Genomic DNA, 18,420 nt, shown 5'->3' on the forward strand with positions numbered 1-18,420 from the left:
TGTTAAATTTATATTTGTAGTTAAGTTATGGCTGTGAATGATTTTATCTATCGTTTTTTGCGCAAACTTCAAAAATTACGTGTTTAAAGGATAAAATTATTTTTCACTTTTTAGAGCAATATTGAAGTCGGTTCTATTTTTTTTTTTTTTTTCAAAATTTTTTTATTTTATTCTTTTTAATGTAAATGTATTTCAGAAATATTAAGAAGTTACTATAACGAAACTTCACCTTATTTTTTCATAAAAATGCTCCATACTAAAAAAAAACTAAAAATACGCCTAAAACTTTAAGCGATTGAAACTAAAAATTTATCGTTGTCCCTGGAATTCATTTGTGTGTTAATTTAATTATAACCATTTAAATATTACGTTTTCCCTAACTAATTTACATTTCACAGCATACAAGTTGCTTTTTATGCAATCCTGTATCTCCTTACTTAGCTCAGATCATCTGTTATTGGCATAGATGATAACGATAAAAAAATACTTCTATATATAGTTGAGGCAAAACTAACCTAGTAGCATTGTGAAGGCTAAGCAGATTCTAATCACTGCGTTACCTCGCTTCCAGGTTAGGTTTACCCCCACGATAGAGCAATGACACAGAAAATACTTAATGCTTGCTTCAGAGAAGCCTTCATTCAAAATTATCACTACAATTACTACTAATGTTACTGTTGTATGGCACCAAACTTTGCTAACAATGGGTTTTATATTTAATCATTTAATAGGAAAATTGCATGAAATTTACTGTTTTTTGACCATAACTTTTTTTCGAAAGAACAAATATGGCCAAACAAAGTAATGGGACCTAAGTTGAGCCATCCCCTATCCATTAAAAAAAGAATCATCAAAATCGGTCCACTAGGTGAGACGCTGTGAGTGGACAAACAAACAAAAAAACGTACATACGGTATGAACTGATAACCGCCTCCTTTTTGAAGTCGGTTAAAAAATGATAAGACATGCAACTATTAATACAAACTAGTTAAATCTGCGAAAAAATATATCATAGCACTTACAGTCAGTTGTATAATGAGAAAAAGTTGTGCAAATTATATTAAAAGTAAAAAATTAATTCTGACAATTATTATTAAGAGCAAGAAATATGTTTTGAACTGTTAGTGCAAAAAAGTTAAACACAAGTTGTGAGTAATTGGTGGACGACTTATTGAGGGTAGACGCAGTGGCGGATACGAGTGAGGGGGTCACAGCAACCCCCCCCCCCCCAACCCGCAACAGTATTAGAATGTTTGCTCGAAAAAATAAAAAACTTGATCGAAACCGTAAGAAGTGTATACAAGAAGGAGGAGGGGGGGATCATGACCCCCTCCTCCCATCAAAATCTGCGACAATACTTTGTAATCTGTTTCAAGGTTCATTGCATTAGAGTAGTGAAAATGACTGCTTGAAAAAAAAAAAAGCCGGTCCGAAACCATAATAAGAAACAGTAAATTGTTCTCGATTTTTTTTCGGGGGGGGGGTTTAACTGTCATTTTTCTATTTTTGGCATATGTATTTAAAATATGTAGACAGTAAAAATAGCTTTTCTCGAGACAGTTAGTTTGCGGCGCTGAGTTCAGGAGCCTGTGTAATGAAAAGTAATAAAGAAGTGTCTGACGCCCGTTTGCTTTTACAAGCAACAAATTTAATCAACGATACTTTTTGTAAAACCATATCCAAAGCGTCAGGCATCGCTTCAATCGATAAAACATTTGAGTCCATCAATGTTTTTTTTTTTTTTCTGTAAAGTCTCTAGCAGTGTTGGGCATCAACTAAAAAAATCAACTAAATTTGTAATTGATTGATTAGTTGACTAAAGTAATCTGACTCCCATTTAGTTCAGACTAATATTTTAAAAATTTAATTCAATTGCAGACGAAGATTAACGTTAGTTTAAACTAACTCGTTAGTTGACTAAAAAAAGTAATTTAGTTCAGATTGATTTAGTTCAGATTAAATTAATCAAATTGAATTTAGTCAGATTAAAAGTAATCAGATTGAAAGTAATCAAATTGATTTGATTAAATTTTTAATTCAGATTAAATTCGTAAAATATAAATGTCACATGAACAGAGGCACATTTGTATTTCTACGTGTATGTACATATTTATGCAAGCATACACGTGTTAATACGTGTATATACGACTATGTGCGTGACAATACGTATATAAACGTGTTATCCCGCGTGTGTTCGTGTACGGAGGTATATATGAATTTTTAAGTGAATATACATATTTATGTGTGCATATACGAGTAAATACGTGTATATACGAGTATGTAGGTGTATACAAGAGAATATGCATATGGATACGTGTAACCCCGAGTATACTCGTGTACAGAGGTAAATTTGCTTATACACATACTTTATACAATTGTATACTTTATTGCTCATACTTTATTGCTCATACAATTGTGTATACACATACTTATGCGTGCACACAAGCGAAAATACGTTTATATACGTGTATACATGAGAATATGCGTATAGATACGTGTTACCCCGAGTATACTCGTGTAAAGAGGTACATTTGTATTTCGACGTGTATATACATATTCAAACATGCATATACGAGAAAGTACGTGTACATACAAGTATGTTCGTGTACACACGAAAATATGCGTATAGATATGTGTTACCCCGAGTATACTCGTGTAAAAAGCTACATTTGTATTTGTACGTGTATATAGATATGTATGCGTGCATAAACGAGAAGGTACGTGTATATAAAAGTATGTTCATGTACACACGAGAATATATGTAAACATACGGTTTACCCCGAGTATACTCGTGCACAGAGGTAAATTTCTATTTAAACGTGTATATACACATTGATGCATGCATATACGAGAAAATACGTGTATATACGAGTAAGTACGTGTACACACGACAATAGGTATATAGATACTTGTTTAACCCGAGTATACTCGTGTACGATGGCACATTTGTATTTCTACGTGTCTATGCATATTTATGCGTTTATAAACGAGTAAGGACGTGTATATACGAGTATGTACGTGTACACATGAGAATATGCGTATAGATACGTGTTACCCCGAGTATACTCGTGTAAAGAGGTACATTTCTATTTCGACGTGTATATACATATTCAAGCATGCATATACGAGAAAGTACGTGTACATACAAGTATGCTCGTGTACGCACGAGAATATGCGTATAGATATGTGTTACCCCGAGTATACTCGTATAAAAACTACATTTGTATTTGTACGTGTATATAGATATTTATGCGTGCATAAACGAGAAGGTACGTGTATATACAAGTATGTTCATGTACACACGAGAATATATGTAAACATACGTGTTACCCCGAGTATACTCGTGCGCAGAGGTAAATTTCTATTTAAACGTGTATGTACATACTGATGCATGCATATACGAGAAAATACGTGTATATACGAGTAAGTACGTGTGCACACGACAATAGGTATATAGATACTTGTTTAACCCGAGTATACTCGTGTACGATGGTACATTTATATTTCTACGTGTATATGCATATTTATGCGTTTATAAACGAGTAAATACGTGTATATACGAGTATATACGTGTACACACGATAATATGCGTATAGATACGTGTTACCCCGAGTATACTCGTGTACAGAAGTAAATTTGCTTTTAATTGTGTATATACATACTTATGCGTGCACACAAGCAAAAATACGTGTATGCTCTTGTACACATGAGAAGATGTGTAAAGATACGTGTTATCCCGAGTATACTCGTGTAAAGAGGTACATTTGTATTTCTACGTGTTCATGCATATTTAAGCTTGCATATACGAGAAAGTATTTGTATATACAAGTATGTTCGTGTGCACACGAGAATATGCATATAGATGCGTGTTAACCCGAGTATACTCGTGCAGAGAGGAGAATTTGTATTTAAGATTGTACATACACTTTTATGCGAGCATATACGATAAAAGACAAGTATGTGCGAGTATGTTCGTGTACACAAGAGAATATGCGAATAGATACGTGTAACCTGAGTATACTCGTGTACAGAGGTACATTTGTATTTGTACGTTAATACGTTAAAATACATATTTATGCTCGCATACACTTGTATATACGAGTAAAAACATGTATAAACGAGTAGTTTTGTGCATATCCGTATATATACGTGTTATCCCGAATATTCGTGTATACTGGAAATTTTGTATTTCTACGTGTATATACCTATAAGTACGTGTAAACACAAGTAAATACCTGTATATGCGAGTAGATAAGTGTAAACCCATTTTTTTTTTTTTGCATTTCTACCTGTTATCCCGAGTATATTCGTGGACGGAGGTATGTGTAATTTCTAAGTATATGTACAAATTTATTTGTGCATACACGAGTAAATACGTGATTACACGGGTATGTACGTGTACACAAAAAAATATGCGTATGGATACGTGTTAATCCGAGTATACTCGTGCACAGAGGTAAATTTGTATTTAAACGTATGTATATATATATATATATATATATATTTATGCATGCATATACGAGAAAATACGTGTATATTCGAGTAAGTTCGTGTACACACGAGAATAGGCGTATATATTCCTTTTTAGCCCGAGTATACTCGTGTACAATGGTACATTTGAATTTCTATGTGTATACGCATATTTATGCGCTTATACATAGGTAAATGCATGTATATGTATGTGAACACACGAGAGAATATGCGTATAAATACTTGCTACGTCGAGTATACTTGTGCACAGAGAAATTTGCTTTTAAACGTGTATATACATATTTATCTGTGCATATAAGAGAATACGAGGATGTACGTGTTCACACGAGAATATGCGTGTAGATAAATGTTACACCGAGTATACTCGTGTGTAGAGGTACATTTGTATTTAAGATTGTACATACATTTTTATGCGTGCATACATGAGAAAATACAAGTACATACGGTGTAGATTTATTTCAATCTCTCTAGATTTATTATAAAGTTTAATCTGACGAAGTTTAATCTGCTTACTTTAGTTGACTAAATCAAACTGATTAAATTAGTTTGACTAAATCAATCTGATTAAATTAGTTTGACTAAATCAATCTGATTAAATTAGTTTGACTAAATCAATCTGATTAAATTAGTCTGAACTAAATCAATCTGAACTAAATTAGTTTTTTTTCCTACAACTAACCAAGTTAGTTTAAACTAACGTTAATCGTCGTCTGCAATTGAAAAAATCAGATTAAATATAATCTGAACTAAATGTGAGTCAGATTACTTTAGTCGTTTGAGGATTTAGTTGATTAATGCACAACACTGGTTTAAACGCATATTCTCGTGCGTACACGTACATACTCGTATATACTTGTCTTTTCTCTTACATGCACGCATAAAAGTGTATGTACAATCATAAATACAAATTTTCCTCTGTGCACGAGTATACTTGGGTTAACACGCATCTATACGCATATTCTCATGTGTACACGAACATACTTGTATATACACGTACTTTCTCGTATATGCACGCTTAAATACGTATATACACGTAGAAATACAAATGTAGCTCTTTACACGAGTATACTCGGGATAACACGTATGTTTACATATATCCTCGCGTGTACATGAACATACTTGTATAAATACGTACCTTCTCTTTTATGCACGCATAAATATCTATATACACGTACAAATACAAATGTAGCTCTTTACACGAGTATACTCGGGGTAACACATATCTATACGCATATTCTAGTGTGTACACGAACATACTTGCATGTACACGTACTTTCTCGTATATGCATGCTTGAATATGTTATGTACATACACGTCGAAATACAAATGTACCCCTTTACACGAGTATACTCGGGGTAACACGTATCTATACGCATACTATCGTGTGTACTCGTACATAATCGTATATATATATATGTATTTACTCGTTTATAAACGCATAGATATGCATACACACGTAGAAATACAAATGTGCCTTCGTACACGAGTTATACTCGGGTTAAACATTTATTTGTCGTGTGTACACGTACTTACTCGTATATACACGTATTTTCTCTTATATTCATGCATCTATATGTATATACACGTTTAAATAGAAATTTACCTCTGTACACGAGTATACTCGGGGTAACACGCATGTTTACATATATTCTCGTGTGTACATGAACGTACTTGTATATACACGTACCTTCTCCTATATGCACGCACAAATATGTATATACACGTAGAAATGCAAATGTACCTCTTTACACGAGTATACTCGGGGTAAAACGTATCTATGCGCATATTCTCATGTGTACACGTACATACACGTATTTTCGCTTGCGTGCACGCATAAGTATGTGTTTTCACAATTAAAAGCAAATTTACCTCTGTACACGAGTATACTCGGGGTAACACGTATCTATACGCATACTATCGTGTGTACTCGTACGTAATCGTATATATGTATTTACTCGTTTATAAACCCATAAATATGCTTACACACGTGGAAATACAAATGTGCCTTCGTACACGAGTATACTCGGGTTAAACACTTATTTGTCGTGTGTACATGTACTTACTCGTATGTACACGTATTTTCTCTTATATGCATGCATCTATATATTTATACACGTTTAAATAGAAATTTACCTCTGTACACGAGTATACTCGGGGTAACACGTATGTTTACATATATTCTTGTGTGTACATGAACATACTTGTATATGCACGTACCTTCTCCTATATGCACGCACAAATATGTATATACACGTACAAATACAAATGTACCTCTTTACACGAGTATACTCGGAGTAACAAATATTTATACGCACAATCGTGTGTACACAAACATACTTGTATATACACGTACTTTCTCGTATATGCACGCTTGAATATGTATATGCACGTCGAAATACAAATGTTCCTCTTTACACGTTTAGAGTCGGGGTAAAACGTATCTATACGCATATTCTCATGTGTACACGTACATGCACGTATTTTTGCTTGTGTGCACGCATAAGTATGTGTTTTCACAATTAAAAGCAAATTTACCTCTGTACACGAGTATACTCGGGGGTAACACATATCCATATGCATATTCTCTTGTGTACACGTACATACTCGTATATACACATATTTACTCGTGTATGCACACATAAATATGTATATTCACTTAAAAATTCATATATACCTCCGTACACGAACATACGCGGGATAACACGTTTATATACGTATTGTCACGCACATAGTCGTATATACACTTATTAACACGTGTATGCTTGCATAAATATGTACATACACGTAGAAATACAAATGTGCCTCTGTTCATGTGTCATTTATATTTTACGAATTTAATCTGAATTAAAAATTTAATCAAATCAATTTGATTACTTTCAATCTGATTACTTTTAATCTGACTAAATTCAATTTGATTAATTTAATCTGAACTAAATCAATCTGAACTAAATTACTTTTTTTAGTCAACTAACGAGTTAGTTTAAACTAACGTTAATCTTCGTCTGCAATTGAATTAAATTTTTAAAATATTAGTCTGAACTAAATGGGAGTCAGATTACTTTAGTCGATTGAGGATTTAGTTGATTAATGCCCAACACTGGTCTCTAGAGATTAGAATTTCTTTCTGTTGTAATTTTTAGGTAGTTCAGTTTTTAGTCGTGCTGAGTTTATTTTTAATTGTGCTGTATGTAAATAGTTTATCAGTTTAAATCAGTGTTTAGGATTTATTATTCTGCAAGAAATGTAAACTTCGAGTGTCGTGTTAGCGCAAAACCTCATTATACATAAGTTCTCGCAGTGGTGCCCACCTAGGCAGTGGCGGATACAAGGAGAGGGTCATGGGGGTCATGACCCCCCCCCCCCCCCCCAAAATCGTCAATAATATTATCCGTTCGCATTTTATTCAGACACTTTATGGATAAAATGTAAATAATTTCGGTTTTTGTTTCAGTTTTTGAATTATTTTCACAAGTAAATACTTGAAATACTTCTTCTTTTAATTGTTTATGAAAATTTATTCGTGAGGTTTTTGTCCTATTAGGTGCCATATCCGTGACCTATGTGGTATTTTTTAAAAACCTAAGCAGTTTCAGAAATTTTTCTTACCAAAAACCATAAGTTTATTCATGGAGGAGGGGGTGATTGTCACTCTTTAGCATGAGCCCCCTAAAATGTTAGTCTGTATCCGCCCCTGGGTAGACGATAAGTAACCCCCAATATTTGGTGTTTAAGCGCATTTCTCTTTTCGCTGACTATTCCACCAGGCAGAGAAAAAACTCTTTCCGATGAAATAAAAGTCGCCATCACTATCAAATACTTCGACACAACTTTTAACAGTTCTAAATTTGTACAGTTATAATATTCACCGTAGTAATATATAGGATTCTCCTTTAGTTTAAGAATTGGAGTCTTAAAATCGACTGCAAGAACTGGCAGCAGACTACCATTGTCCAGTTTTTCCAATAGCTTTGACCTCTTCCTCACCCTCTAGTTATCTTTTACCATCTTGTAGTGATCTTTCCAAAAATCATCCTTTACACAGAAAAATCGATATTTTTAAATGTGCTCAAATAAATGAAATTTTTGGAGCAATTCCATACGTAAATTTAATTACCTAGCGAGAAAATTGGAGCAAATTTTACTATAATTTTTAATTATAATACAAAAACATCAACATCGAAAAAGCATCGAAACCAAAACATCGATGTTCCGAAAACATCGAAAGTAAAACATCGATGTTAAAAACATTGATGTTTTAACAAAAACATCGATGTTTCCAAAACATCGACATCGATGTCGCACCCCTAGTTGATAGCCCTATGCAGGTAACGCAAACATACATTCCCTTAAGTATCTATATACCTTTCACATTGATGGATTTTTGGCCGTATTTCGTTTTTCGAATTAAAGGTGCCTACCGAGTTTGATTTTGAATAGATAATATTTTTGAACAAAAGACTTTAAAAACTCCCTATTAGAATAAGAGAGATCTGAACAAAAAAATGAAAACAGAGTGATTTCAAAAGGGGTGAAACTATTTAGATGTTAGTTTTATCATTAAAAAACGTTTCCTTAAAATTAACTACACTTAATGTTTTATTTATTTAATTATTTTTTCATTTTTGTCTGTTAGAATGGAAAAGATGTTGTGGGAAGTCATTTCAAATGGCAGATTGCACAAAACTGAGCAGCTAAGACCAGCTCTGCAACAACAGCATACTCCCGTATATCTCTTGCGCATAAACATGAGAGAAATCTGAAAAGGACGGGTGAGGCTGGTTCGTTTAACGTTGTGATTAGTGACGAAGCAAGCTCAAAATTTATGCTTGTCTTTGATCAACTTCGCTCTGGGGCATCCTTCTCCTCTGGCAACCATTTGTTTACTTGTCGAATGGAATGAAGCTACTCTTTTGGTTGAAGACTAACAAAGACGGTTTACAGTTGCATTACATGCTGCTTTGACGAACAGGTGGAGTTGAATACTGTCGCAGGTTAACGGTGCATGCCACATTTCCATACAGAGCATCTCTATCTCCATCTCAACAGCTTCGGCTAAAGCTTCGTGACTCACTTAAGGAAGGAAAGCTATGGTGGTGTGGTAAACCCAACACCGGTTCGGGTTCGAAAAACACCGCACAATTTTATTTTCCCTAGCCAGACATGGAAATATGTGTTATCAGATCCACCAACTGTGTGTAGAAAGAACACGAACCTAAGAACTTTTAAATTGTTCCTCTGTTGTAAAAAAAAATATATATATATAAAACTGAATACAAATTAACTGGACTTTGTCACCTTTCGGGAAGGAAATATTTTGAATGTTTGAAATAGGGATGTGTCGTTCATGAACGAACGGGTCAAAAAGAATGAATCCTTAAAATGAACAGATCCGTTCGTTCACCTAAAAAATGAACCACCGTTCTTTTGAACGGTGAGCAGTTTGGAACCTTGCATTGATGCACTTGTGATAAAATCGCATTTTCTTTTTTTTAAATACATTCATCTTCAAATTTTTAATTCATTAATAAATCTCAAATTTCCTTTTTATCAGTGCATTACAATATATTCTATTGGAACCTTTTTAATTTATGGTTTATTCATCATTTTTCTTTAACCGTTGCAGTTCTTCATTTGCAATTTTCCCATGTAACCATTAGTAATGTTTTGTGTAACTTGTTTGGTCCTTCTCACACTTTCAGTCGCGAAAATTATTTCCAAAAGTACCTTTTATCACTTTTCTGGTGATCCTTTTGTCTTCTATAACATTCCTCCTATCAACTACCATCTATATTGATTTGACTTCATTTTTAACTTGTTGGGCGACTTCCAAGTCGCTTAAATTTACATTTCATTTCCATTATCCAGAGGTTTTAAATAAGGATTTTTTCTGTCTAATTTTTCCCCATTTAAAAAATTGTATGTGTGTGGGGGTTTTTTTTTCTGTTCTCATTGGTACTGTGGAAAAATTTTGAAGCTTCCTAATATTTAGGTGAGCCTTTTTTTTAAATTAAATTATGCGGTACTCCGGCTGAGCTAACAATTTATTTGTTGTTACTAATATTTAGGTGAGCCTTTTTTTTTTTTTTAATTAAATTATGCGGTACTCCGGCTGAGCTAACAATTTATTTGTTGTTACTTTTTTCGTTATACTTATAGGTAATACTATATGTACGTATAACAGTAGTGTAGCTGGAAAAAAAATATTTGAAGGACCGCACCTCTCTCTTTCTTCTGGGCAGATGTCATGGTTGACAGATGTTTGTTTTGGGGTCAAAAAATTTCAGTTTCGACACCTTACGCCAGTTTTTATGTAAAAAGTAGACGTTTTACGATTATATGACTTTTGTTAAGTTTATGCTATTTAAGGTGCATAGTTTTAATGAACATTTCATTATTCTCGTGTTTAATATTGTAGCCTGTTTCGTTCCTTTTTTTTTTTTTTTTTTTTTTTTTTTTGTAGTTATCTCAGTTATTTATTTTGTGATTTACATTTTTTTTACTGCAACCTGTACTGTAAAGTACAGATTAAAAATTGCTTTTTGTTTTATTTTCACCTGTGACCATACAACGCTTTGAGATATGATATTTCTAATTAGAATTGTGCATTATTTCACGTAAGTTCAATTTTGCAAACTTTCCACCGTAACTAACAGTTTATTTTTTTATATAGTAAAATTTAATAACTTAATTTTGTGATGCTGAAATGGAAATTGCGATTTTTGGAATGGAAAACATATCTTGCCATTCGCAACTGAGAAGTATCTTACAAAATGAACTTTAATTGCTTTATGCATCTAAAGCAGAATAAAGATTTTTTTAATTCATTTTTCATAGCCATATTTTCCTACTTTTAGATGATTTTAGTTATTTTTCCTTCAAAGAATATTGCTGATCTAATGAAACATTTCGAATGTACGTGAGTATGTCGTGCAGAGAGATTGCTTGTAACTTTTTAAATGAACGAAGTCGTTCAAATGAACAAATTAAATGAACGGATCAAAATAATAAACGGTCCTCTGATGAACGGATCATTAAAAAGAACGACATTGCCCACCTCTAGTTTGAAACAAAACAGCAAAACAAAAAACAAGTAGCTCCACATGCTCTCTATCAACGATCACGATTTGTTGGGATGTACTTTTTTCTATGGCAGTTCGGATAATGTTTCAATCTGTTTCTCCTGTAGTTTTTTCTCTCTTTTTTTGAATGCCCTCAACTTCAAACCTAGGGAGCATGCCGTTTATTACACGATCTGGAAAACCGCTTCTTCTGGGGCACTCTGATTTTGAGAAGTCAAATATAATCATATTACTCTAGCGCGCAGTCATTCTGTACCCAAAGACAGTACACACGTCTCAGAGTCATTCCAGTTCTCCAATAAAGTTTAACATTAACATAATTCATTAAACTCACCAGAAAACCGCACAGTTTGAATTGTTTTATATGCTACAACTGTGGATTCCTTCTTTTGGATTCGCCATTATTTTCATTGGAAACTGTTTGTTACACAAGTATGCTCACAAACTAGGCGAAAATTTATTGATTCGCAAAAACCTTGAAGTTTCTTTCAGTGTGCATAAAAATCCTTTGAATACATTCCCTTTTTCAGCTCTGTTGCAAATATAGGCGAGTATTTTTTGCGTGGAAATCAAGACCTGCTAGAGAAAAAATGGAAGTATTTTGGTTAATGTTTCCAGGTGTATCCCTATTTTCCAGTCGTTCTGCGGGAATGATTTTTCAATAAGTATGGTCATTCGATAATATTGCACTTAAAGTGTACTGAGGGAGTGTACCCTTTTCATTCTTGGTTTCCCGCTGAAGCTTTACGTTTGAACCTGGACAGTTTCATTTTCTTTTGCAAGAAGAATAAGTGAACTCTCATTTAATTTTTTCTTCGTTTCTCTGCTCGCTCGTCTTTGGATAATTGAATCTCATTACTAATTCGTCGGATATCAAAAATATTCTCTATTCAAAATAAATCTCGGTAGGTTACTTTCCAGTCGAAAAACGAAATGCGGCCGAAAATTCATCAGTGTGAAATGCATATTTGCGTTACCTGCATAAGACTGCCAGCTATTATCCTATGTTTTTCTTCTTCATAACTGGCATGTTTCCACAATACAGATAACTTATATAAACACACACTAGAGTCTTATTAAATCAGTACAGAGCGCTACTTTAGCTTATATGGTTCAAAATTTAATGTGCTTTAAAACAGGTATGCGCATTTAGTACCTAAAGTTGGATAGTTTACGAGTTAGAAAGAAAAAACTAAAAAAAGTCCGAAAATTTCGTAGTTTTTCGTGAATTACGCAGCGGGCACAGGTTTTTGAAAAATGCAAACTTATATTTACACTGTCCAAACTGACCCAAACAGCATATTAAACGAGCTGATGTGTGCATCATATGACTTCCGTTTACTCCAATTTATTGTCATTTCCCCATTATTGGCATTTTTAATGTGATTCAGTAGTTTACTCCCTAAATATCACCAACAGTGACCAAATTGAAACCAGATTTAAAAAATAAAAAAAATCGCCAAATTTGTCGTCAAGTTGGCGACAAAACTTGGCGACAAAAATACTGGCGATAGATATACTATCGCCAAGTGTCCACGAAATTATAACACCACTTGAGTTTACATCGAAATTAACAATGATTTCCCCCCAAAAAGGGGAAAAGACCACTTTAGAAACACCCGAATGCAACCAAAAGGGGAGGTGCACAACTAGACTCCAATAGGAGTCTACGTACCAAATTTCAACTTTCTAGGACATACCGTTCGTGAGTTATGCGACATACATACGCACATATGTACATACTAGTGATGGGCATAATCGAGTTCTCATAATCGAATCACTCGATTATTCAAGATCATTCGAGAACTCGATTATCATGAGTTCCCGATTATCGTATCTCGAGTTCTCGATTATCACTTTCCGAGTTCTCGAGCGATGATGGACTGCTCGAGTTCTCGATTATCACTTTCCGAGTACTCGAGCGATCAACTGCTCGAGTTCTCGATTGTCACTTTCCGAGTACTCGAGCGATCAACTGCTTGAGTTCTCGCTTTGAACTTCTCGAGATGTTGAGTTCTCGAGATGTTGAGCTCTCGAGATGTTGAGTTCTCGAGATGTCAATCACTCGAGCAGTGTATTTTTCGATCGATTTGAGAATCGTATAAACCTCTCAATATAGTTGACTTATGACAGGGGTGCCCACCTAGGAAGGGGGGGGGGGTCATGGCGCAAACTGCGCCATTGAAATTTTTAAGGGGGGGGTTTAAGGGGTATTTTTCTTATTTTTGGGGGGCTCTGCGATATTGAGGGGTTGCGCCCTTGACCTCAGGGGGCACCCCTGCTTCTGAAGTGATTTATTTGCAGGGGCGGATCCGTCATTTAGGGGGTCAGAGGGCTGACTTTGAAAAGTTAATGATTTTACTTATGAATGGGCATGGTTTTTGTTGTCTTCCGAAAAGATATGCATTGAGACCCTTTAACCCTTCCCCCAGAAAAATTTGGAGTGACGGGCTGCACTGAGGTGCCCACAGGGGGAGGTGGGTCATAGCGCAGACTGCGCCATTGAAATTCTTAATGGACGTTAATCTTTTTTAGGGAATATCCTTCTTGAGGGGGGTGTTTTGAGGGGTATTTTTCTTTTTGGGGGGGCAGGTCTTTGCGATATTGAGGGGGGTGCCCTTGACCTCAGGGCGGGTGGGCACCTCAGCTTCTGAAGTGTTTCTGTTGCAGGGGCGGATCCGTCATTGGGGGGGGGGGAGCAGAGTGCTGGCTTTCAAGAGTTAATGATTTTACTTATGAGTGGGCATGGTTTTTGCTGTCTTCTAAAAAAATTTGCATTGAACCCTTCCCCCAGAAAAATTTGGAGTGAGGGGCTGCGCTGCGGTGCCCACAGGGGAGGTGGGTCATAGAGCATACTGCGCCATTGAAATTCTTAATGGACTTTAGTCTTTTTTTGGAAGTATCCTTCTTGAGGGGGAGGGGGTCCCTAATTTTAAAAGGTGTGCCAGCACACTTGAAGAATAGATACTCTTGCGATCTAAATGGTGTAATGCTCAAATAATTGCCTCTCGAATGTTTCATTCGAATAGTGTTATAATTGAATGGTGCTGTCGACTGCTTGAATATCAAATTATTATTTAGGATGCTTTGGTAGTCTAATGATATGTTTGGTGGAAGTGGGGGCGCTAATAAGGTTCTAACTTGAGCGGCATTAAAATTAAAATTATATGTCAGGTAAAAAGGGGGATTACTTAAGTTGAAAATCTGACGAGAAATCTTCCCCCTTACGTCCACCTTCGACTATTCCATTGGGTAATGATACAAGTGTAACAGGCAATAACAACCGTTTTAGAGCCCAACTATACAGATTACTGCAGACACTTATTTCGGGGTTTCGAGGAACCCTTTTTTCAACCCAATAGTGAGATTGTGGATGTAAGGATATTACTGGATGTCTTTAGGGACCATTCATTAATTACGTAAGGGTCCCGAGAGGGAGGGGGGGGGGTTGGAAAAATGTCTACATACTGGGGGGGGGGGGGTTCAAACGCATTCTTACTCAATATTTTCCAAGTTGATGTTTTACATTTGAAATTGCGCGGTCAAGTTGTTTGACAGGGATTATATATTTTATTTGCGTCTGGAAAATAAAAAACCTATTAGGATAAGCTGTTTTTTATTTGTTTTACGAAGAATGAATAATGTAAAACATAATAAAAGAATAGCACTATGCATGGCATGTTTTATTTTTAATTAGTATCGCATCTTATACAAAAAAAAATGTCGAAAAAACATTCAGTCTATATTTCAACTTTTTAGTAAATATTTCACTACACAAAAAGGTTTAATTTAATAATAGTGAATTTAATTTTGATTCCAGTGATGTAAGATTCGTTATTTTATTATTTTTAAAAAACGAAATGGAATCTTACGTAAGAATAGGGAGAGGGGTTTGAAAAATCTTACATATCCTTTTCCTTACATGAGGGGAGGGGGAGTCAAAAAATTAACGAAATCATCGTTACGTAACTAATAAATGGCCCCTTACATGCAAAAGTTTACTATTTTGTTGAAAAAAGGGTACCTTAAAACTCCAAAACACGTTTCAGCAGTACTCTGTAAATTTGGGATACAAAACGTTTGTTATTTCATGTTACTTCTCGGCACAAAGGTCGGCACTTATTTCTTAACAAAACAAGTGGTTTACTTTTTGTGTAATTCCTTCCTATGGGTGCAAATAAGAGGGGAGTGGGGGGGGGGAGTTTTGCCACAAACTGCTTGATTATAATTTGGGATTTTGTCTGTTTTGGGGGTATTGCTCTTGTGGAAGAGCTTCATAGGAGGTGCGCCTCCGCTCTTGGGATGGATAGATTTGGAATGATTTTAAAATCGAATGAATGCTTTTCGCTTGCTTCATTCAAATGGGGTTATAGTTGAATGTTTGGCGTCGAATTTTCGATAATTAAGAGATTAATTAATAATCGAACGATATTTTTTGAACGAAAATTGTTAATTATCATGTGAGCGGATTTATGGAGGGGCATGTGTTGTGTGAGCGGCGGATACAACGGGAAAGTCATGGGGGTCATGCTCCCCCCTCCACCCTTAACCGTCGACAACAGTATCCGTACACATTGTGCTCAAACACTTAATGCATAAAATATAACGATGACAGTTTCTTTTGATTTCATTATTTATTTTTCAAAGTAAATATTTGAACTACCACTTTGTTTCATTGTTCATAAAATTTGCAACGTTTATCCCCAATTAGGTGCCTTATTCCTGACCGATTTGGTGCTTTTTATTGACTCCCAAACAGATTCAGAAATTTTTCGTAACAAAAACGGGAATTTCATTCATGGGGGTGGGGAGTGGGCGCTTTCTTCAACATGACCCTCCCCCTCCCAAATGGTTTTCTGTATCCGGCCCTGGGCGGTCATTCCAAGCTCGTCAGCTTGCGAGATCGAGATTTTCGTTCACGTGATCGGTTGTGACGTAGAAATGTCGCAAAGTAGCATTTCAATCTACTCGAACCTAGCTTGCGGCTAGGTTTTAGAAGATTAGAATACTACTTTGCGACATTTCTACGTCACAAACGATCACGTGAGCGAAAATCTCGATCTCGCAAGCTGACGAGCTTGGAATGACCGCCCTGGTGTGATCCGATGGTGAAATCTTGAAACAAAGGCTAGATAAACGCTTTAAATACTGTTTTGAACTTGACAGTTATTAAGATCAAATATGTACAATTTTTATTAAAAAGTGAGGGATAATGATAATATGGGCGGGTCTTTGGGCGACACTAGCAGGTTTAAACTTGAGAGTTGTTAAACTTAAAAATATATTGAACCAGTATGGTACAAACCGTGTAATTGAAAATTTAAGGTGGTCTTAGCTCTTTTTCGGATTGTTTCTTAGGGGGAGGGGGAGGGGGAATTGTCATAAGAGGCGTGCCATTGCTCACAGGGACGGACGGACACCCATGTCATTCTATAACGTTTCAGAATCAAATAATTGCTTCTCAAGTGCTTTTTTTCGAATGGGGTTACTCAGAGAGCACACTTCGTTGAGATAAAAATTTTAAAACGATTGTTAACGATGTGACGACCATGTTGAAACGCTTGTGAAAACGTTTAAACGCAATGTGTTTATAATGCAGTGGTGCCCATCCCCCCCCCTGGCGGGTGGTTCGTTCACTCATCGTTCAAATGCGACGGAGAACCCCCAGAACGAGAGCCCCTTAAAATAAGACTAAAAGCCCTCTTATAAGTTACCCTCTCCTCTTCAAAACTTCAATGGCGTGGTCTGCGCCATGGATCCCCCCCCCCCTGCCCTCTCTCTCGCGGGGACCCTTGTATAATATATTGCTTGTTGTCAAATGTTCGGTTATCGAGCGTCTCGGATGATTTTAAAACCGAATACGCACGGAAAATGAAGCCCAGCTATGGAACCTTAAGTTCCGAAATGGACCGTCGGGAGCCAAAGCATTTTCAGCAGTTTTGCCTCAACACTTTACAAAAAAAAAAAAAAAAAAAAAAAAAACTCATAAAATCAGCACATCAATAACTCCAAATTTTTAATTTGAATGAATAATATACTAATCAACATTTATGAAAATGTAAGGAATATGACATTGAAAATATAAGGAATATGACATAAACAGAAGCGAGTAAAACAGGAAAAACATTTAAATTCAACTACGCATGCGAAAATAAATGCTACGCGCAAAAAAGTCACAAATATCTTGTGTATGGAATTTGAAAAAAAAAAAAAAAAAATCTGTATAAAATGTTATTTTTATTTAAAAAAAAATGGGACAAAGAGTGGAAGCTAATATTAATCCCACACGACAAATCAATATTTCTTTTTAATGCCCTCAGAAACATTTCAACTTCACTCCCTACACTTTTACTGTTATTACATATTTCCCAAGTCAGCGAATGAAAAAGAAAAATAAAAAAGAGCGAATCAAGAAAGAAAAAAGATAATCATGAACTTCAATGCACTTCAAGCCACACTTGTAACTTTCAATGCGCCGGGGATCCCAATCTTCTGGAAAACGCAGCCAGAAATAGTTTACCCTCCCTCCTCATGTATTAGTCAGATAAATATAATTCCACTAACAAGAAGATCAAAAAAAAAAAAAAAAAAGGCAAAGCAATAAATAAGAATAAATGAGTCCTTTTGCGCAGAGAGAGAGCAACGATTGATCTACTTGTTTACATTATTAACTTTGTGTTTGAGTGTCCGAAACCATTCGAAATAACGATGTGATATCTGAGAATCATTAGTTTAAATACATAACCGTTCGAATAAATCACTCAAAATGAATGTAAAAAAAATAAAAATCGAGAAATCAACCCGTTACACAAATTGAAGGAATTGGGGGGGGGGGGGGGGGGGATTTCGA

This window comes from Uloborus diversus, chromosome 6, assembly GCF_026930045.1.
Source record: "Uloborus diversus isolate 005 chromosome 6, Udiv.v.3.1, whole genome shotgun sequence".
NCBI lineage: Eukaryota > Metazoa > Arthropoda > Arachnida > Araneae > Uloboridae > Uloborus > Uloborus diversus.